At 39.8% G+C, this 22611-nt stretch overlaps 1 protein-coding gene and 1 non-coding gene across 13 annotated transcripts in view; one reads left to right on the forward strand and one right to left on the reverse strand.

The window, feature by feature from the left end:
- The window catches only part of Pam (peptidylglycine alpha-amidating monooxygenase), a 265774-nt gene that overhangs the window by 220221 nt on the left and 22942 nt on the right, over nt 1–22611 (reverse strand). For 5 of the 12 annotated variants that reach the window (XM_029480219.1, XM_029480205.1, XM_029480204.1 and 2 more), the window contains exons 1-2: nt 8178–8254; nt 6440–6544 (exon numbers count right to left, since the gene is read on the reverse strand). The exons of 3 other annotated variants lie outside the window; for them this stretch is intronic. The gene's annotated coding sequence lies outside the window, so the exon portion shown is untranslated. Of the gene's footprint in view, nt 1–6439; nt 6545–8177; nt 8263–22611 lie in introns of those variants that run through there. 4 more of the 12 variants (XM_029480215.1, XM_029480195.1, XM_029480211.1 and 1 more) reach the window with 3 other exon arrangements.
- On the forward strand, nt 527–633 carry LOC115032566. The gene has a single exon (XR_003838211.1). It is a non-coding gene; the product is annotated as a U6 spliceosomal RNA (small nuclear RNA).

Below are 22611 nucleotides of genomic sequence, written 5' to 3' on the forward strand. Positions count from 1 at the left end.
ACAGACCAAGTTCAGCAAAATGGTAGGTAAGCAAGAGTATTACTGAGAGCCAAGGAGATGGCTGGTCAAGTCTGTTGTTTGATACTGAGCTCTGACAACCTGAGCGTCCCAGACCTGTATGGTGGAAGGAAAGAGCCAACTCCTGAAAACTGTTATCTTGCTTCCTTGCTTCCACATGCATGCTATAGCACGCACACATGCTCATGTGCACGTACACACCATATACACTAAGTGTAAAAAACATATTGCTCTACACATATGGCATGATTTAAAAAACAACAACAACATCTGTTGGATTGAGGATATAGCTGATAGGTAGAATGCTTGCATAATATTCATGAGAGCCTCTGAATTCAATCCCTCATGCTCATAACTGTGTGTGCCAGCTCATCTTTGTAATCCCAGAAATCAGGAGGTAAATCAGGAGGCTCCGTAGTTCAAGGTCATTGAAGCTAGCCTGACCTTTATAAAATCACATCTCAAACTGTTTCTGTTTATATGAATATACACTGAAAAGTATCTAGAAGTGCTCAGTTTGGCAGCACATATACTAAAATTGGAACAATACAGAGAAGATTAGCATGGCCCCAGCGCAAGGATGACATGCAAATTCGTTAAGTATTCCATATTTTTTAGCCCCATGGAGGGAGCAGCAGTGTCAAAGGCCAGACTCCCCGCCCCGCCCCCAAGAGCTCCTGGGGACTGGACCACCAACTGAAGAGTACACATGGAGCAACCCATGGCACTGGCCACATATGTGGCCGAGGATGGCCTTGTTGGACATCAGTGGGAGGAGAAGTCCTTGGGTCTGATGATGTTCGATGCCCCAGTGTAGGGGAATGCCAGGGCAGGAGGACAGGAGATGGTGGGTGGGGGAGCACCCTCATGGAGGCGTGGGGAGGGGGAATGGGATACAGGGGTTCCCAAAGGGGAGGCCTGAAAAGGGGAAAACATTTGAAATGTAAATAAAGATAAATATCCAATTTTTTTAAAAAAAGTATCTAGAAGGTGTACCACACACAAATGTTAGGAGTGACACTTTGGGCAATTTAAATTACAGATTATGTTTGTCCTTCAATCTTTATATGATTAACTACTTTAAAGAAGATTTAGCCATGAATTCAACAAGCAGAAATCCACCTAAGTGTGCTCTGTGGTAGTAGCCACCCTGGCTACCTGAATCCACAGAGGGCTCATTACAGCTTTGGTGGGCCAGGTCCTACACTAACCACAGGCGTTCAAGGATGCTTCAAACAACTCTTTTTTTTTTTTTTTTTTTTTTAATATCCTGCCTGGCTGAATGGAGCTAGGAAGTAAAAGTGAATTAAAGTTATCAAGGAAACAGACACATCAAAGGAAGCAGGTACACTGACCTTTCCCAAGATGTGAGTCAAAAAGGCAAAACAATCCATCAATAAAACTAGTTTGTTAGACTTATTTTTAAAGAACAATCACAGGAAGAGTACAACCACACATCAGGCAAAAACCATGAGATCTCTAACACTATAAAGCGCTAAAGGAAACACAGAAGATTGCCAGGAGAAATAAATCCTGCCAATGGCCCTAGGTGGCCAGATTATGTGGTCTGCCAAAGATGTTTCTTTGGAGACAAGGACCTAATTTCTCTAGCTCCTACCCACAATTCATCCTGAGATAGCTTTTATTCTCCTGTAATTTAATTTTTAAAAACAGCTACATGTAGTATATCCTACTCAATATGCTTGTTCCTTTTTCCTCCACCATTAATTTTCTTCTCCCAACAGTGCAATGTCACTGGCTTCTTACAGATCATAAATTCTTCAGTTGATAACTTTATATAAAAACACTACCACCTGTCTGTCTTTGTGTTTATTCTTAAGAACTGCAACTGGTGAAGTACACGCCCACATTAGACCACCCACAGGAGCACAAGGTCCAGAGGTTAGAAGCACAGCTGGGAGAAAAGATAAATGTACCCAGTAACAGACTAGACTCTCCCGTGGTCTGACAAGTTCCAGCTGGACCCCCCCTTGCATCTGCCCTAACTTCAGAAAAACAATATGCTTATCCTTTGAGTATCAGAAAGCTTCACTGGTATCCAGGCTGAAACAAATCAAAACTTAAAGGAGAAATGACCCTTTTACAATATGAGTGTATTTGTCAAACCTAAGTCTAGCCTCCAGGAAATACCCTAACCTTTAAACTGAAGTTAGGAAACCCACACAGCCCTCAGCCTGACTTGTATATTTATCTGATGTGAGCTCAAGCTGGTTTATAAAAGAAGCAAAGGGAGGGTAGAGTCCAGAGGGATGTTCAAGCCAATTTCTTTTTTGTTTGTTTGTTTTGGTTTTTGTTTTTCAAGACAGGGTTTCTCTGTGTAGCCCTGGCTGTCCTGGAACTCACTCTGTAGACCAGGCTGGCCTGGAACTCAGAAATCCACCTGCCTCTGCCTCCCAAGTGCTGGGATTAAAGGCGTGCACCACCACTGCCCAGCTTCAAGCCAGTTTCTAAGGTCAGAGCAGTCAGCTCCAGCGGCCATTGGGCTCTCTCCTGCATACATATCTCTGAGGATAGGACAAAGCACCCTTAATCCACTGATACCGCACTGCCTCCTAACCCAGAGGAGCAGTACTCTTGGATGCTCTGCTCTTGGTTGGATGCTTACCTAACTCCAAGTCAGCACAGTACATACTGGAAGTGCATGGGGCTTTACAATCAACACTTGGGACTTGGGATTTTAGTTAAAACAAATCCACACTAATGAAAAAGTACTAGAACTGGTAGAAAGGTCTATGACCTGCCATCATATTGAAAGCCAGGTACCAGTCAAATTTAGTGACCTGTACCCTGGCGTCTTTCTATCTGACATCGTATAACTCTCTCGTCTCATTACTGACTTCTGTCTTCAGTGTAACCTTCTTCTGGTCCATCTGTGATCATTACTTTGTCCTTGATAAGTCTTTAACTATCTTGTCCAGTTTACCACTGGTCAAGATTCTAAAAGGCTCCCTCTGTAGGACACTGCATCAACACATCCAGTCTTACCTCTGAGCACCTCAGACAGTAGCCCACTAGACAATCCAACACACTAATAATCCTGTGCTTCCTCTGTTCTAGAAATGGTCACTGCTTCCTTTTCAGGAAAGTCCGTATGTATCTACCTTCCCACCCGACCTTGTCTCCACATTACTTTCATCTCTTCCTATCAATGAAACCTTCCCCACCCACCAAGACCTATCTCTATCCCCAGCAAGAAATCTGGATCTCAGCATTGCTAAAGCTCTTTATCTCTCTAACCACCCTTATCCTTTTGTGGGCCTAGGACTGTTGCTCACTGGTAGAGTCTGTACTTAACAAGTGCGCTGTTCCTCCCCTGCAAGTAACAGAAAAAAAAAAAAAGATGAACAGTTGCTGCAATTTTCCTATTTCCTCTAAGCTTCTGAAACATAGAGTCTACACATGCTTCCTAGCCACTGCCTAGAACGTTCACTCAGTCAACAGTGAATGAACACAAATTTCATAATCCTACTTTCAACTTTGCAAGGTACTTATGATTAATGCTTTTACTTAAGCTTTTTAAAAAAGAACCCCGTGTGCCTCGATAAGGTCTCAATATGAATTTTGCTTTCAAAAGTTGAAAACAAAACAAAATGAAACAAAAACAAATGCTCAACTAGATTCCATCATTTCTACCATTCCACTTCTAATTCCCCTGATTTCCCATCGCGTTTCTCATTTGGACTTCTACCTTCTTCTTCTATCTTTGGATAGCTACCTTTTCTGCAAGGAGACCCGATAGATTCACCCATGTAAGAAATCTTTTTTTTGTGTGTGTATGTGTGTGGTTTGGTTGGGTTTGGGTTTATTAATTGCTTTTTTGTTTTAATTTTCTATTAGTTTCTATTATTAAATTTTTATTCACTTTACATCCTGCTCACTGCTCCCTTCTAGTTACCCCCACCCTCAATCCTTCCCCTTTCCCCCTTCCCCTTCTCCTCTAAGGAGGTGGGCCCCCTAAGAGTATGTGTAGCAGTGTTTTGCCTGCATGGATGGCTGTGCACCATATGTATGCAGTGTCTGTGGAGTGTAGAAGGTGGCACAGGCACCTCCGGAGGCCACTTCTCAGTCCAAAAGAAATGAAGCTACTCCCTTTTATCCTCAAAGAATTTAAATTTTGCTTTCATTTAAAGGTCAAGGATTATCTCTTTACTGTACTTTTTAACGCATTCAAGAATCCAGCATTTTACACCCATATCCTAAACTGAACACAGATAGCAAAGCCCTTAGTGTCTTGAATCTAAAAGCCAAGGAATTATACACTGTGGCTTACTTTAATGCCTAAAACTTATTTCGGCATTCCGTGATTCTAATTTTGATTACGATTCTCAGAAGTGAGGGATTAAGCTCTAATATTTTTTTTTCTAAAGAATCTAGTTGAAGCTAGCTTCCTATGTGAGCCCTTCGATTAGTCTGATTTAAAATACCTCTTCCCTAGGATACAAATAAAGAACACTGAGGGAAATGGGGAGCATGCATAGGAATTGAAGCAGGTATTAAGGGGTTAAGGATGATGCCTGCAGCCTAAGAGGTCCAGCAGAGCAGAAAGGGTCTGACAGCCAGATTGGGCTCAGTGCTTCTGAATAGCATCCCTTCTGTGTGTGGACCCTGCAACGGGCAGGCGTTCAGGAAGACTGTATCTCTGGATTTAAATTAATCAACCAGTCAGTGGTACAATGCTGGATTCTCTTCCCTTTAACTTATTAAAGCAGATTTACTGGCAGTTCCCAAATCATGTCAGTGACTTCTTAAAGGTCAAGCCAAGCAGTATACATCAAATATTGCTCTTAGAAAAGAATATCCCAACCTCTGCATCTCCCCCACCCCCTTCACATGCTGTGTGGAATTCCAGCAGTGAATCAGCCCATTTTAATGAACTACCTTCATTTTCTTTGTCATTTTTCCTCTGAAAGCTAAAGCACAATTTATACAGTTTAATGATATTAATTATGAGGAAGCTTGTTTAAGTCCTGTATCAGGTTAAAACATCAATAGGTCAGTTATAATGTCACACTGGGGAGAGGAAGACGAAAGTAAGGACTCCAGTCAACAGGGGCCATGTCCAGAACAAGTGAGTTAAAACCAAAGCAGAAACAGTGTATTGGGAAAAACACTGGTTTTCCCAATGAGGAGAGGAACGAGATAGCTACCGTCACTGTCAGGCACGGAATGCCCAAGAAACAGAAGCACTTATTAAAAAAATACCTCAAGTCAGGTAGAAAATTTCATCTGTATGAAAAACTACAGATTCTAGCGCATGGGGGAGGTTCTTCGAAATTTAGTGTCCTGTTGCTGTTGTGCTGCAGTCAGAGAGCAAATGCAGTCTTGTAAAATATTAATTATGCACGGACTGGGCACAGAAGGTAAAAGAAGAGGGTAAAGAAGCTCAGCTAAGGATAACAGACTATGAAGTGTTCAGGACCAATGCTTGTCTGAGATGCTGTGGAAACAATAATTTACCCCTTCAGACGCTCAGAAGACGATCCAAGAACTTACCACGTCACCCTCCTCCTCTGTCCTAATAAGATTCCCGACTTCCAGTTGTGAAAAGGGAGGCGATGTTCAAAGGACTTTTAGAACCGACCACGGAGTCTACTGCATCCAATATCTGTGCAGTTAGACCAGTTACATAGCTTCCCCAACCTCGGATTTGTCACCTTTAAAATTCAGGAAAGACAGCCGGGCGTGGTGGCGCACGCCTTTAATCCCAGCACTCGGGAGGCAGAGGCAGGCGGATTTCTGAGTTCGAGGCCAGCCTGGTCTACAAAGTGAGTGCCAGGACAGCCAGGGCTACACAGAGAAACCCTGTCTCGAAAAAAAAAAAAAAAATTCAGGAAAGACTACCACTAAGGAACTGGAGATATATTGTTGAAAAGAGTTCGTTTTTTCCTATGTGGGAAATGAAAAGAAGAGCAACTCATGGCCATTTTTATATACGTAGAAGGCGACACAGAAGAGCCATACCACGTGATGGGGAGACATGCCCTGACTGGCCAGCGGGATGTGTGGTGTCCAAAAAAGCTGCAGTACAATAAAGAGGGACAAGGAGCATGGACCAGGGCCGACTCCTCAAGGCAAGAGTAATCGTTCGAAGAAATGGGCCTCGACTGTTTGGAGATGATAAGCCCAGGATAGCTACAACGGCAAAAGGCAAAGAAGAACAGAGAGGCCCACATCAGAAAGCCCTGTGAAGGAACACGTGAATAAGGAACGCATGAGTGAAGCGGCAGGGAGAGCATACACCTAGAAACTCAAAATCGGGAGCCAAATTGTAGCTGCATGAAGCACGCTGTCCAGTCACTGCCCACAAGGTGTCTACCCCCACCTCTTCACGTAACTGAATTTGAGTCTGTATTGGGAAGTCATTAGCAAATGCAGAAAAAGGTGAGGAGAGTCAGATTACCTCAGGCAGATGATACAGCTCACGTCAACCAACACCTAGGAAGCAGCAGAGCCTTCTTGCCATCCATTCTGCGTCCAGAAGGATTGTGATGCCAGTAGGAGCTCACTGTGCATACAAGTCAGATAAAGAATAAGGTTGCCAAGGCACTGGGACTTGTTTTTGTTTTGATACTTACTTCTCGGAATATAAGGATATGTTACATATCTTAAATCTACAGTGTAGGGACAATCTCTTGTTAAAAGTGACCAACCTACAAAATTAGGGTGTAACAAGTCTGAAGACCATGACCCCCAACCCTCTGGCATACATGTAAAAAATTTCAAAAGTAGCCTTTTTATTTTTATTTCCTCAAATACATCTTAAAAATTCCAGCTAGCATAGTACACTGACTTGGACATGGGGTATCTTATACAACGAGCACTCAGCTAGCGTATTCTTTTTCCTTTATTCACAGGCTGTATTATGAAGTGGGCACAGGAGCACCATTCATTTCTATAGTGAGATCAGTTATAAACACACCGTTAGTGAAAATAGCAACTCCTACCTGATTTAGTGATTAAGTAACTTTTAAAAACTAAGATGGCTTAATGTTCCTGTCAGAAGTCCAAGGTCTTTCAGCAGCAGTGAGTCAGCTACCCTCCAGCCTAACTGCTCCTTATCGCTGCTTTAAAATGTGCACACACAGCAGGCACACATTCTAAAATTAAGTGATTGCTTTTGGATACCTTTACCCACACAACAACAAATTCGTATAGTTAAATGGGAAGACAGGAATCTTCAACAATCTAGTTCTAAAGGACAGGGGCTTCAACTTTTAGGGATGCAGACCAGTGAGAAGCAACACAAAGCAGGTAATAAGACTAAAATAGTGGTTTTCAACTTTCCTCATGTTGTGGTGACTTCCAATCATTAAGTTGTTTTGCTGCTACTATGTAACTGTAATTTTGCTAGTGTTAGGAATTGTAATGGAAACATCTGATATACAAGATATCTGATATTGCAACCCCAAAGGGGTTCATGAGCCATAGGTTGAGACCCCCTGAACTAAAACAACAAATAACAAAAGGAATGCAATAGGCAGAAAACTCTCCCCAAAGCACTCACTCACTTGCTCACCTGCCAGGCAGGCTTTCCTCCCAGTGTTCTGAGAGAGGTTTATAACCAAAAAGGGGGAAAAAAAAAAAAAGATGGCCTCTGTTATAGTGATTTGATTTCAGCAAACTAACCAGAAATGGAGTTTGTATTAGAAAGAGCCACAGGCAGGAACAATAATATACTATACCTATCAGAGGAGTTGGGTTTATTCATGAGCCCCCGCTGAGTTAAGAAGAGAAAAAGGCAGGAGAAAGCTCACTTCAAAGCACTGCTTAAGGATGATTAACACTAGCCACAAACAGCAATCACAGGCTTCTTTGATGTCGAGAATTTTTAGTGCCTAAGTTTTAAGAAAGGACATCTACTAAGTTTAAACACTAAAAAAAATAAATAAATAAAAATAAAAATTCCAATAATACATGTCCTCAGCATGCTGAAAAGCAGTTAATTACCTAAGGGAATTAAGGAAAATTAGAACTCCAACTCAGAAGTTACGCCTTAAATACAAAACCCGCAAATATTCCGCCCTTGTCAAAGTTCTGTGGCAAAATGCCAGCTCTAATATGTACTGTGTACAAATAACTATGAGGCTCCTCAATGTCTCTCTTCGTATCACAACACGAAAAATACTGTGAACACTTACCAAGCAACATATACAAGCTCATTTCAAGAAGTCACCTGATGTGGTTTGGTTGCAAAGAGTATGGCGGCAAGAAAAGATGCAGGACTCCATTTGAGGCTAACACTAACAGTCACATGAATGTATTAGCCCTGGACAGCTGAGAGACCTCTGTCAATTATTCACCATGGTGAATCTTCACCCAGAAATTGAGAATTAGGCTTCAGTACTGATGCTCTTAAAGTCACTATGAAGGGTGTACAAAAATTCCAACAGTAAAGGGAGGTTAAAATGTTTGATTTTTATGGCAATCATCAGTACTTGCCAGGTGAGGTTAGCAGCCAATTCCATACAATTCAGATGACTTTTAGTACACAAATCCTAGACCTGATATTATTTACTAAAATATTTGTACCTAAGAACGTTAAAATAGTCTTAAAACCCCAGTGTTGGAGAGATACAAGTTTCTCTTCTCTGTCTAATAAATCCATGCATTTCTAATACCTACTTGGGAAAAAGTTGTATTTCATTTACGAGATAAAAATGCAGCTTTCAAAAAAATTTAGTTTAACCTTCTGGTCTGCATGCTTCTATAGTAGGTCCAAATTATACTGAGCTGCTGAACAAAAGACAGACTAGGAAACAAAATGTCCTTTTCAATTGTTTTACATACAATAGTCTCACAGCAACTTGGACAAAGTTAATTATCACTGCTGAAAATGTGACCACTCAAAACCTTCACAATGCTAACAGTAATTTTAAAACAATAGTCGGAAACCATCATCTAACTCCAGACACTCTCACAGAACTAAGTAAGTGCAGTGTCTGCTATGAAGGACAGGAGATACAAAGTAAACAAATGGCGGGCTACCATTATTAACTTGCTAGTTACAGAGGCAGAGAGGTGCCTGAAAGAGTCTGATACTATTCACCACCAAATCCAGGACCTAGGTCCTAGTACGCATGCAGGACAGCCCCTGAGGACTGACTTCATGAAGGGTCAATACAGTTCAAACTTCAGTTCAGAGGGTTCAGGCTCTGTTGGGCTCCTTGTCACTGAACTGACTCAATCGAAGGTGACTTAAAAACTTCCATTGGATTCCTGGTAGCCAGCTCAAGGTCGCTCTCAAATACCTTAATCCAAAATCTATCACCAGACCATGGAATGTTTTGTTGATGTCCATGTGTCAACAAAGGTGTGTTTGGTCATTTAACAAAAGGCATTTCTCCTGTGTGATATTATTGGCCTCTGAACCTATAAATATAAATTAAACAAAATAAATCAGGATTAATAAAAAGTTGCTTGCCAAAGTGGAAGATTTCAAAAAATAAATAAATAAATCATTAGACCCTCTGATAACAGGGCTGGGAAAGAGTTCCTTTTCCATACCCAAAGCAGAGGAAATAGAGTTCTCTGTTTCCACTAGAGACATTTGATATTTGTTTGTGGACAAAGGCCCAATTATGCATATTTTTCCGACGTTCAGTCAAGAATGAAGGTCAATCTGACACCAACACTATAGCCTGGCATGAATACAGATGTTCCAGGCCCTTCCATTTAGGGTTCTCTCTACAAGGAGCAAAGATTTCTTCCTTTGTCAGAAGAGCAACTATTAAGAAAAATCATTTCGCTAATACACAAAGGAAATAGCTAGGAAGCCTGATACAAAACTGATAGGAACAATGCCGAGAGATATCAGTGCACACACATTAGCTCAGCAGGAGTTGCTCTGACAAACACCTTTAAAGTCTTCATTGTATAGGAGAAATGAGCATCTCAACACTGGAGTTAGACAAAGCTCCAAATGACGGCTCTCCTCACTATTTCTACAAAATTCCCAAAAGTGATTTGAGTTTTATCTAAAGAAGGAGAAAAAAATCAGCAGCCAAAGCAAGAAACTGAGAATGCACAGGAGCTGGGTAAGGCATCTCACATTTTCAACACTCTTCCTGTTTGCCCCTGTCTAGAGTAATTGCTTACGCTTAGGAAAAGCCACAGTGCCAAAAGTGGACACCACACCAGAAACAGTAATTCCCAACTTTGTGAATCACTCCATCAGAAGCTGAAATACAGCTCTGAAGTAAGAAAATCGCCATGAGGATTTCCATGGTTCATGTTACATGGTAAATAGATAGAGGTGATTTTGTGATTTCTTTTTCTTTTTCTTTTTTCTTTTTCTTCCTCCCTTTCTTTCTTTCTTTCTTTCTTTCTTTCTTTCTTTCTTTCTTTCTTTCTTTCTTTCTTTCTTTGTTTTTCTTTCTTTTTGGTTTTTCAAGACAGGGTTTCTCTGTATAGCCCTGGCTGTCCTGGATCTCACTTTGTAGACCAGGCTGGCCTCAAACTTAGAAATCTGCCTGCCTCTGCCTCCCAAGTGGTGGGATTAAAGGCGTGCGCCACCACGCCCAGCAATTTTGTAATTTCTTATAGGAGAGTTAGCATAACCACAAATAGCACTCAATATGCTATTTAAGAAAATTGTCTTCCGTTTTCTACAAAACAAGTAATACTTCTTAAAAGTCTACATTGATAACCACACAGGCTAAGGGGACTCTTGTAATACTAACTCGTTTATTTTAAAGCAGTAAAGAAAATCTCCCAACCTAACCGCATCCTGCAAATGCTTCCAATGTTTTGTCTTGGGTTGGACTTAATGATTCCTGTCTCCAAGAGAATAACATAAACCATTAAGAAGCTACTTCTCCAAATACATTGCAAGAAAAGGTCATTCCATCAGCTCAGTCACACCTGAGGCAAGGGCTGTCCCTCGTGCCTCCCAGGGAACCTCGTGGTCCTGCCTAGCACCATGGTACAATAACTCCCAATGTATATAGCTCAGAAGGTGATGTGTTTCAGTCATTCATGTTTAGAGGATAATTTAAATTAACTCTATGAAGCAGGAAGTTAAAGTCTCAAGGAGTGACTGGCCAAGGATAAAGAAACCACTTCAAGTACATTATATATTCAAAGTCATTAAATACATAATGAATTTTATTTAAATTTCTCCAATAGAAATCAGTAGTTATTTAAATGTGGTCAATGAATGAAAAAAAAAGTAAAATAAAAAAGGAATCATACATTTAATTTGTTAAGCCAGATAATTTTCCACACTTCTGGTTTAGAAGTGTGTATGTGTGTGTAATCTGCTATAGTTCAACTTCACAAAACCAGGAAGTTAATTTTGTTTATGTCTGGTATAAAATTGTTGTTAAACTACTTAAGGCATTTCATGTTATCAAAATTCATTTAAAATCATTTGCTAACCAGTTTTTGGTTCTGTTTTTTATGTAAGGGTATTTCCATGCCATTGTTCTTTGAGCTTTAAAATACACTTGCCACTTGCACTTAACATAATTATATTGATATATGAACCTATTTTGTACTCTGCGAGGACATTTTGAAGACTTTGCAATAATATCCAATTTAACATGTCTCCACTTGTAAGAAGTGAGGCATTAGGAAGAGACAAGTCTACGCACTTTGAAATTTATGTGTGGTGGATTAAACACGCATCTGTCTATGTATCTCTTCTAATAGTTGTAAGTACAGGAAACTTAGATGTTTAAGAAAAACTTCTCAGATTTAAAGGAGGGCATATTTACAGTTTTAAATTTTATTTTTGATTGATAATTGAATCCATTAAGGGGTACAATGTAATGTCTTGCTCTATTATATATGAAAGTTTCACCCCAGTTAATTAACATACCTATCACTGCACCCTGCCATCCTTTTTCTCTTCTACATGCTAAGAACAGTTACACACACACACACACACACACACACACACACACACACTCACATTAGAAGGCTAGGTGATGTGGAGAGACTATTCAAGGGTTAAGAGCACTGGCTGCCCTGCCAGTGACCCAGGTTCAATCCTCTGCACACATGTGGTGGCTCACCACTGCCATCTGTATCCCTAGTGCCAGAGAATCTGATTCCTGCTTCTGGCCTTCTCAGGCACCAGACATGTATATAGACACATAAAATAAATAAGCTTAAAATGACTTTCTGAGAAAAATTAGGATTGGCATCATTTTGGCATAGAAATAATAATTCGGTTTCTCTAAGGACAAGCCTCCTATGGAACACTATGTAAAAGGGAGCTTTCAGAGGACAAAATTTGCTTGGTATGTGAGAGTATTTGGTTACCATCTTCACTTACGTTCTAAGCACATGACCAAAGACTTCTTGCCTTTTTTTTCTACAGAAAACACATTATCTTCTGCTACTTAAACTCCTAGTCAGTAAGAGACCATCCTGAGGAACAAAACCTACTAAGTTGCATTCTAACTTCTAAGAAAAATGACGCACAGTAATTTTGTGTTAGAAGTTCTTCACTTCATAAAAATAAGGTTTGTAGAATATATTTAAGCAGGGCTCTCCTCTAGCGTATTAAGAGGAAATCTGAAATTATAAAATTTTCATTAGCTTTTCCTGATGTAACGCCTCACAATACCAGGAGGTAGCAACTGAAGCCGCATGCATGATGTATTTGCAGAGTTTAAGAGATCCCACGTCAAGTGCCCCAAGGCAACCAAGACCTTTAGAGTCAAATGTTTAGTAAAAGGATAAAGCAGAAAGAAAGAAAAAACATTGTGCAACTGCTGAACACATCTTATATAAATAGATTCACTTCCTGGAATGTGGTAAATATTTATCTTAAACATTGCAGCCTCAGGACTTTTCACATCCATGTCTTGTATCACTACTGATTGGAGAGCAATTAATAACAATAAAGACTTCATTTACCACCAGCCTGTTTCTTAAGACTATAATTCTGGCAATTTTCCTATCCTCTAGAACACATGCCCAAACCCAGCCACATGCATGTATTAATGATAGTCTTCATAAATCGCAAGTGAACTTTTTAAATGCACACACGTCCTGTTTCAAAATAAGTTACAACTTCAAAATAATAAATGTCTGTAATCTCCTTTCATGGGAAAAAAAGACCATAATTCTACTCAATACCCACTTACTATTTTTTCTATTTGATTTATTTATTCTTTAGTTATAATTATCTGACTTCTACCCTCTCCTTTTCCTCTTGACTTTCCAATTATCCTTCCTCCAACCCCTGCTATTCCCATGCAACCTCTTTGTATTTGACTATATTTGTGACATGCACACACCTGTTGTGTGTGTGATATATACATGTAACATCCTGAGTCTGTTTTGTTGTTTGTGTGTTTATGGTCTCAAGACTGACCACTCTGCGTTGAACAACTAAAGGGGGGGGGGGGGCTCATGCCTGGGAGAGGCTAACTCTCCCAGCAGTCATTAGTGGTCTCTAGCTCTTTGTCTAGGTTTGGGACACCAGGAAATTTGCCCTTTCCACATTAACATGTGCACTGATATTGCCCATTATTTCAGTCCTGGTATGGGGGCACACTACTCCAATCTCAGCACCTGAGAGACAGAAGCAGGCAGATCTCTGTGAGTTTTGCAGGCCAGCCAGAGTTACAGAGTGACACCCTGTTTTGAACACCAGAATAAACAAACAGAACCATTATTGTTGTCTCCTTCTTGGAATAGATATAATTAGCAAGGTTTGTTAACCAGTAAAATGACACAGATTTTGGGGTGCACTAAAACGCAGAGCAAGGAAGCAGGCTGTTAGAAGTGTTCATTACAGCTTTGCCCTCCTCGGAGGTACTCCCACCATGTCCTAGAGAAGACCCTAGAGGTTGGCTATCTGAAGTTACCTACTTATCTACTGCAAGGCAAAGTGCTGCACAGCTGATAGACTCACAATACATCTGTCTCACCAGGAAATTAAAAAAAAAAATCTGGGCCTGGGAATACAGCTCAGTGGTCATTCTCCTGCCTGGAATACAGAAGGCCCTGGGTTAAATTTCTAGCAGTGCCCAAAACAACATCAACAAAAAGGACAATGACTATATATATATATATATGGATCATCCATTCAAAAACAAATCACAAGTAAATCTGTAGAATATTGTATTATTTGTAAAGTCTATCTTAATTTTGAAAACAGAAAAATCCAAAGGGTGGGGGTTGATTAATAGTAATAGAAGAAATATTCTACTAGGATAAGATTTTGGCACACAAGTCTTACAGGAAAAAAGAACAAATCCAAACACTTCTCCACAGTGTGCAGAGCATATAAAACTCATTATTTCCATGCATAAAGATTACAGGATTACATAAATGTGGTCATGGCACCAACACACATTTGAATTATGATTCCTATTTTACCATTTTTATTTCTCAAGTTGGGAATAATCAAGATTCATCTGAGTGTGGGGACTATGTGTTCCATACAGCATTCTACAGACGCATAGAGTCAGAAGAAGTTTCTGAAGGTGGTGCAGACTCATCAGACTGCTAACATATTTGTAGCCCTTTATTTAATTTTATATCTAACTGCTTACCTCTAAGAAAATAGAAATGGGCATAAAAGGAAACATGTTTTTATTAGAATTTTATTTATAATAAATAATCTTGAAAATCCCTATAAAGATGATTAACATAATATAATAAATTAAAATACAATGTACCTACTCAGAAAGCAGCTGTGAAGAGGCATTTAGAGAGGAGAGAATGCTGTCTAATGCTTATTGAAAGCATGCAAGCTCCACAGCACAGTAAGCATCAAGATCAAGTCTACGCCCCTAGATTTTTATCTCTGCCTGTGCACACATACATGGACCCAGCATTAGAATACGCAAACAACTGATGTCAGTGCTTACTGCTTGAAAGTACTGTCTGCAAGATAATCGTATTTGGCTCCTACATTTCCTAATTTTCTAAATTAAATCATTATAATTTAAGAAAACAATGGAAGAAAGTATAACTGCTCTGAAAAAAATAACTTTGGTTAATTTCTCTGGTGCTGTGTGGTTTCTGATAAATAGAATTTTACACAGCTCAGAATAATGAAAATGGCTTTTATCTGTGAAGAGTCTAACAAAGACTCCTCTGCTTAGAGAAATTGGGAAAACAGCTTCAAGTCTCTATTTGGCAAGAGTGGCCACAAAATTATGAAGAAAATTTCCCACCCCAGCACTCAGATCTCTTCCCTGGATAACAGTCAAATCGTTCTCATGTGAATCACAGATTTTCCACCGCTCAGGTGGCAAAGGCAGGTGGATCTCTGAGTTCAAGACCACTCTGATCCACACAGGGAGTTCCAAGACAGAAACTACAAACAGAAACCCTGTCTCAAAAACAAAACAAAACAACAAAAATTAGAGTCTTAGACGAAGCTACGACCATAGTAAGGTGAGTGCCCAGATGTTCAGGTACCTCTCAGAAGCAGCAGTTGTACATCTCTACAGAATGTGGTTAATAGTGCCGTTGATCCTAGACAGAGATTTTCAGCCAAAGTAATTGTTCATTCCTCAGTGGTGTCTTTATTTCAACAGCAAAAATTCATGGTATGTTTTACAACAGTTAAGGCATATTTAGTTCCCATAATCTAACACATCTGACGCTACATTTAAAAATAGTGTTTTAAAAGTTATTTTCTACCTCCACTGAGCATGTAGGTAGACTTAAGGAGTTGTTGAGATGCTGCTGATTGCTTTGCATATGAAGTTATGACTATAATTTCCTGAATAAACAAATATCAATCAGCAAATATTTACCGAGTGTTTTCCTTGTTGCAAGAATCATGTCAAGTACTGAAAGAAAATTATGCTCAAATCATTTCCCAGATATATGCAAGATAAGGAAATTGTATTTTTCGCAAACTTAGCCTAACAATAACTGCTGAATATTTATGAACATGAATAATTAGCTAACCCTTTTAGTTGACTTGTTAGTTTCTTCTCTAAATAACTGAAAACATTTTATTGCCTTGCAATGCTATTTTAGCAAGCTAGTGGCAAAGCATTCATAATAAAGTACTTATCATTTTAAGTATTTTAGGTATGTATTCAGCAGCATCAAGCACATTCACATTCTTGTGTATTGATTGCCGTTATTCATTACCAAAACACTTTCATCTTCCCTAGCCACAACTGTATCTATTAAACACTAATGTCCCACTCCTCTTGTCTTGGTCATTGCTCTACTGCTATAAAGAGAAACCATGACCACAGGAACCCACATAAAAGAAAGCATTTAACTGGGGCTGGCTTACAGTTTCACTAGTTTAGTCCCTTATCATCATGGCATGGGAGCATGGTCACACAGAAGCAGATATGGTGATTGAGAAGTAACTGAGAATTCTACATCCAGATCTACAGGCAGCAGGAAGAGAGAGCCACTAAGCCTGGCTTGGGTTTTTGTTACCTCAAAGCCCATCCCCAGTGGCATACTTCCTCCAACAAGGCCACACCTACTCCTACAAGGCCACACCTACTCCTACAAGGCCACACCTCCTAATTCTTCTCAAGGAGTGCCATTCCCTGGTCACTAAACATTCAAACGTAGGGTCCTTTGGTGGCCATTCTTATTCAAACTTCTCTTCCTGCATCCTTTCATGACCAGCATTCTATTTTCTGTCTGCCAATACTATATTTCATTTAACTGATCCCAAAGCCTAGTTTTCCTTCTGTGCCTGATGTATTTCCCTTAGCATATGTTCATGGTTCTTCCATGTTTTGGCAGTTGTCATGATTTCATGCCTTTTTAAATGCAAAATAATATAATAAACCATGCCTCGGTCTGTGGTTTGTTCATATATTCATCTATTGTTGGGTTCTTGCATTATTTTCCCTTTTAGAGCTCTGTGAGGATTGCTGTGGTAAGGATTGGCGTAAAATATAAATTTTGGGACTGTGTACCCAGAAATTAAACTCCAACTTTCATTATCATAGCTTTTGTTAATGATCGTTGAATCCAGTCTTCATACTACATTTTTAACAGTGTGAGAGTTATTTTGTTCTTTCATTGTACTATTAAAATTCTAAGAAAAAAAGAAAGAAAGGAAGAAAGAAAGAAAGAAAGAAAGAGAGAAAGAAAGAAAGAGAGAGACAGAGAGAGAAAGAAAGAAAGAAAGAAAGAAAGAAAGAAAGAAAGAAACAAAGAAACAAAGAAACAAAGAAACAAAGAAACAAAGAAAGAATAGAATAAATCTACAGCTTAAGCTAAATCCCCCAATAATGTCATTCTTAACCAGGTTTTCTCTCGTGGTGTCATTTATAAACATTCTTCTTGTTTCCGGGCCCCTTCTAGCTTCTTGCTTTGAGTGTCAAACATCAGAGCACTTCAGTGCCAAACTTCTGTCCTTGTATCTTGTTAAGTTCCATTCCAACTATCAACATATTCTTATCTCCAACTTACAGATAACACATGTGTTTTCCTAATGTCACAAAAGCTCATGGTTTTGCTGTTAAAATAATAGTTACTTAATGGGAAAAATTCTAGCCAAGTGGAACAAGGATGTAGTAGTGTGATTTGGATCAAATTAGGATCCTCTTCCTAACAAAATACTTGCTTTCTTACCCTCTCAAACTTCATGTAGCACAGCCAGCTCATGGGAGAGATGGTACAACCTATTACATGGCATTGTCTAAAAAAAAAAAGACACTTCTTAGAAATAAGTAGTCCTCTACTAATTTTAAATTACATAAGGTAATTCATCTCCACTATTCAAGGAAATATAATCTAAAGCTAAAAAGTCACCATTTTTCAAACTATTCACTGTAAATTACTGACCACTTGAGAAGAGAAATGTAGTTTCTATTGAAAAGGAAGAGTTATTGCACTTCGCATGCAATCCATAACTTAGAGACACCCATGGCATGATGAAGTTATTAAAGTCTTTCTCACAAAGCAAAGAGCATAATAACTCACTGCCACCCTCATCAAAGCAGCTGAGTTATGGAGCTTATGAAGGGTAATTGCCCTTCAGATAAAGTATGTGGGCAGTCACTTATTATAAATTTTTATTTTTAATACATAAATTCCACACTTGGTTCACAACAATGTAAAGCAGGCCGAATTGGGTGGTTAAGTCATGAAAGATAATTACTTCATATCTGTTCACTTCTTATCCAGGACATCAAGCATATGCTTTTCATTACCATTGGGTTCTGTGACTAGTGCTGAAATCTACTGGAGCTATTTATGTGAAAATTAGCTACAACAGGACATTACTTTTCATAGTGTGAAAGTGCTAAAGACTTTTCTATTGTACAAACGCTGTACAACTGTAGTCATTAAATTAGAAACTGTCTTAGTTACTTTTCTATTGCTGTTACAAGACAGAGTTTATTTGAGGCTTATGGTTTCAGAGGGTTTGAGTCTGTGATGATGAAGCAAGGCCATGGAGGTCAGATCTTGCATCTAGATTTAAAAGTAGGAGAGAGTGGGAGGGAGCTAGTGAGAGGACAGGAGGGGGAGAGAGGGAGGGGAAGAGAGGAACTGGGAATGCAACAAATCTTTTGAAACCCCAAAGGCAAAGTGACACACATCCTCCATACAAGGCCACACCCCCTAATCCTTACCAAACAGTTCCACTGAGGACTAAGTATTCAGATATATGAGCCAGTGGAGGCCATTCTCATTCAAACCACCACAGAAGCAAATGAGTTGTCTCTCTGTTAAGTCCCTCAACCATAATAGTAACCACATGGACGATCTGTCATATATATACCATTTAATAAACCCTAACTCATATACTATTTAAACTAAAGTGTTGAATTATTAATTAAAGAATTCAGATTCCTTAAATAGAGACCATAAGTAAATACAGGAAATACCCAAAGTTCCGTAGACTAGTGACTTTGTAGTTTTTAATCTCAGGAAAGCCTTATGGTAATGTGACTTTTCTATTCATCCAACACGTAGCCCATATATTTACAGGAGCCACAGGCACTCAAAAGTACTCTGAAATCTGGATTTGTTTGCTGAGAGTTCACTGAAACTCCTTCACAGCAATAAAGCAAACAGAGATCTTGGTCACACTCAGGGTGAATAGTTATATTTTTCAGACCTGTGTATCAAGATTCAGAGATCTGTTCCAACCAAGACCAGACCCAGCATATGGAAACTTGAAGTTACATGGGAGAGTGGCACCTCTATTTAGAACATGTCCAGAACTAACTCAACTCATGGGATCTATAGGGCTCTGGCAGACCTTAGAAATACACATATCAAGAACTACATCTATCCCTCTTCTGCCAGCTCATAACCTCAGCTTAGGCTGATAAATATGTGGACTGTGAAACTACTTGGGGAGGAGAAAAAATAAAAAGTTAATGTGGAAGCGTTTGTTCCAGGCCTTCACTGACTACACTGAGTTCTAGACTAACCGGAGGTGGTTTTGTGAAATTTGTGTCATTTAATCATTTTGCTTCTAAAACAGTGATTGCCAGACCTAATTTACAAATATCTCATATGAAGAGCAATCCCATCAGCACTGTGTTGAAAGGTCTCCTAAATCTACCACCTGTGCTGTAGCTAAAGCTCCTGTTCTTAGTCCAGCTTTTACCGCCATGATCTGGATAAAGATGGAATTCCTGCCAGGTGGCCTTATCCTCCTGTGTGTTTATAATTTAACTACTCCTCCACAAACCTACTATGATTTCTTAAATGCTTTTAGGCAGATTGTGCTTGCTTATAGCAGAGGCCCTCAAACTTTAAGCAGTAGTAGATTTACCTCGTGAGCTTGTTAGTACAAGCATTGAGAAGGCTTTCTTTTCTTCCTTTAAGTTAAACTAGTCAGAACCCAATAATTTGCATTCCCTAGAGTTCCTAGATGCCAGTACCTGGTGGGCTAGAAGCTATACTTTTGTTTCCCGCCTAGAGCTGCACATTAAATTAATTTTGAGGCATTTATGAGTTCTCTTCTTCCTTTTATTCTTCATTTGTTAAGAGATTCTGGCTTCTTGAATTATGAAGAACCATTGATGTTTCCAAACTTTGAGATTCTCAGCAGGCTCAGTACTCCCGAGGTGCCTTATGACTTTACACTGCACAGAGGCAATGCTAAAAGAATCCATTTCTAGATGCTCAGGCTTCGTTCCTAGTCATTCCTAAATCTCAAGAGCCCGAGAGACTCTGGAAAGCATGAATTCTCCTTCCTTTCCCCATGTTCAGGTTTCTGTTTACTGAGCAGCCTAATTCCTTGGGGACCAATTTCCTCGGCTTAAGTAAAGAGGTGACTCCAAACACTAGTGTTGCCATCAAAAATCATAACGTGCCTCCTGACTGACCTGGGGACACCTTCTTTTACACCTCACTTGAGTTTTAAATGTTGTTTTCAAAGAAAGTAGAGGTAGAGTTCCATGACAGTCATTTAAGAGAACTTCCAGAGTTTGTGTGATAGAACACTGAAAAGCATTTGAATAGCACTTGTCCCTAATGGGGACAGGAAATATCTGGGATATATAATCATACAATGAATTCTCAGTTATCTGAGAATCAGATTTAACTTGGAGTCTTCTACTTTGATTTAATTAATCTGGCAATCCTATCTCTACTTTTAAGCCACACAAATCAGGAAGCCAATCCTGATGGTGACAAGACATTCAATTCATAAGGAAGAGAGATAAACCAAGTTATATTAGAGACATTGTACTGAATGGAGCAGCCTCCTTCTTACTGGAGTTCCTCTGCTCCTCCCTTTAGCTCTTTGCACTCTCCTGCACAGAGACACACCCCGCCCGGCACACGACTCTCCAGACAAGTTTCCATCTTGGAGAAGTTAAAAGTCAGACTCTCAACTAAAAAACAATATCTGGAAATGAAGATCCCCTGATGTCAGAAATGCCACCTATAACACGCAGAGTAGAAAAGAACCTTCAACAGAAAGAGTTTTCACAAAAGTCCAAATGAAAAAACAAACAAACAACTTGCAAAAATTGAAGAAAACAAGAAACCAAAGTGACTCCCAAACTAAATTCACCAGCAATGAGGCTGATGACTGGGGGGTGGGGTTGATGGGGGGACGCGGGGCAGAACTCGATCTGAAAGGATGGAGCTTGATTCTGGCTCTCCGTTCCTGAAACCTGGGACCGTGATGCTGACCGTGGAAACACTCCTACGCCTGTGATCCTCTATGTCCAGGGACTGGTCCGGGAGGGCGGTGCAACTTCTCACTTCTCAAACCAATTCAGGAGGCCCCCCGCGCCCCTCCCCCATTCAAGTGCCTTTCCTAAGGGTTCTTTTTCTCTTTTTTCTTTTTTAATAGCTGCTAATCATAGGCATTATTTCAAACTACTTCAAACTCATTTTGCAGTAAATGACCTAAAAATGTCCCTTTCCTCTGGAGAACAAACAAAAGGTAAAGCACAGAAGGAAAGGGACTTTATAGAATGCTTTCATTTTAGATTCCCATTCCTCCCAAAGATTTCAGCCCAAAGCCCTGCTGTATGTAGTGCTCTGCCCAGAGAAGCTCTGACCGCCTAGAAAGAGCCAGTTCGTGTTTGGCATGAACCACCGTAAGGAGGTCTGAGGAATGCTTTCATCTTTGAAGAAAATACAGTGTGTTCTGGAGAAGCTCAGGTTTGAAATTTTCCAACTCCTGAGCTCTTACAGAATGTCAACTTCACAAACAGGATGCAATGGCAACTGGCCTTCCCTCAATTCAACTCTTTGGGCTTAGAGCAGGCATACTGCACAAGGCAGCCAGAAAAAGCAGATTGCCCAGCTCCAGAGCCAAGCTCGGCCACTTACCCCCATGACCTTGCCCAAGCTAGTTTCCTTGGCATTTGTTGTCTCCTCTAATGAGGGGAATGATAATAAAGGGGTTATAAGGGGACTACAAACACTGAAGAGGTACAGACCTTAGAGCCATGCCAGCACACGAGAAGCATCATAGAAATGCTGTTATTATATTAAGATTTAAAAATGCCTCCAGAGCCGGTCTATGAATGCAACTCCCTGTAGCTACTAGCTAACCTTAGTTTTCTTGGCATATACGACAAAGGTGAAGTTTTCAAAGAAAAATGTTATTTTGTCTTTTATTTCCTACCAAACCCAGAGCTTGAAAGAGAGTTAAATTATTTTACAAACACAGGCGGACTGACAGCTGCCCAAAGTGGTACAAACTGTGCACTGAGATAGAGGTTCGGCTCTGGTTAAACCATGAGCACACACCAGCATTAAGGATTTGGCCCTGCTGCCCAGAGAATGACACTGTGCCCACTGAATGACTAATGTTCACTAAGGAACTAAGATTTTGGTTTTGTCACGGATAACATTGATGCTGGACTTGTCAGAAGTCAGTAAGTCTGACCAAAGATTGTCCTGTGGCAATCTTCCTTGACATTCTAGGTCTCCGAGCTTTTATGTTACATAATACATTACTTCCCACTCTGCATCCTTCTTATCTAGTAAGTCATAAAATAAGATAATCTCAGTACCCCAAATGAGGACATATTAAAAGCTCCCTTTGCTAGGTGAACTTGGCAGGGAAAAGAAAATGTCAATTCACATGGTCTGCAGAGTTCTTATCCATATTAACAAAGGTGATATCACTCTAATGGCAGCTTTCCTAGACTTGGTAGAGACCTCCGAGCAGTGCTTTTAATCCTGGAGCAA

Source organism: Mus caroli, chromosome 1, assembly GCF_900094665.2.
Source record: "Mus caroli chromosome 1, CAROLI_EIJ_v1.1, whole genome shotgun sequence".
NCBI lineage: Eukaryota > Metazoa > Chordata > Mammalia > Rodentia > Muridae > Mus > Mus caroli.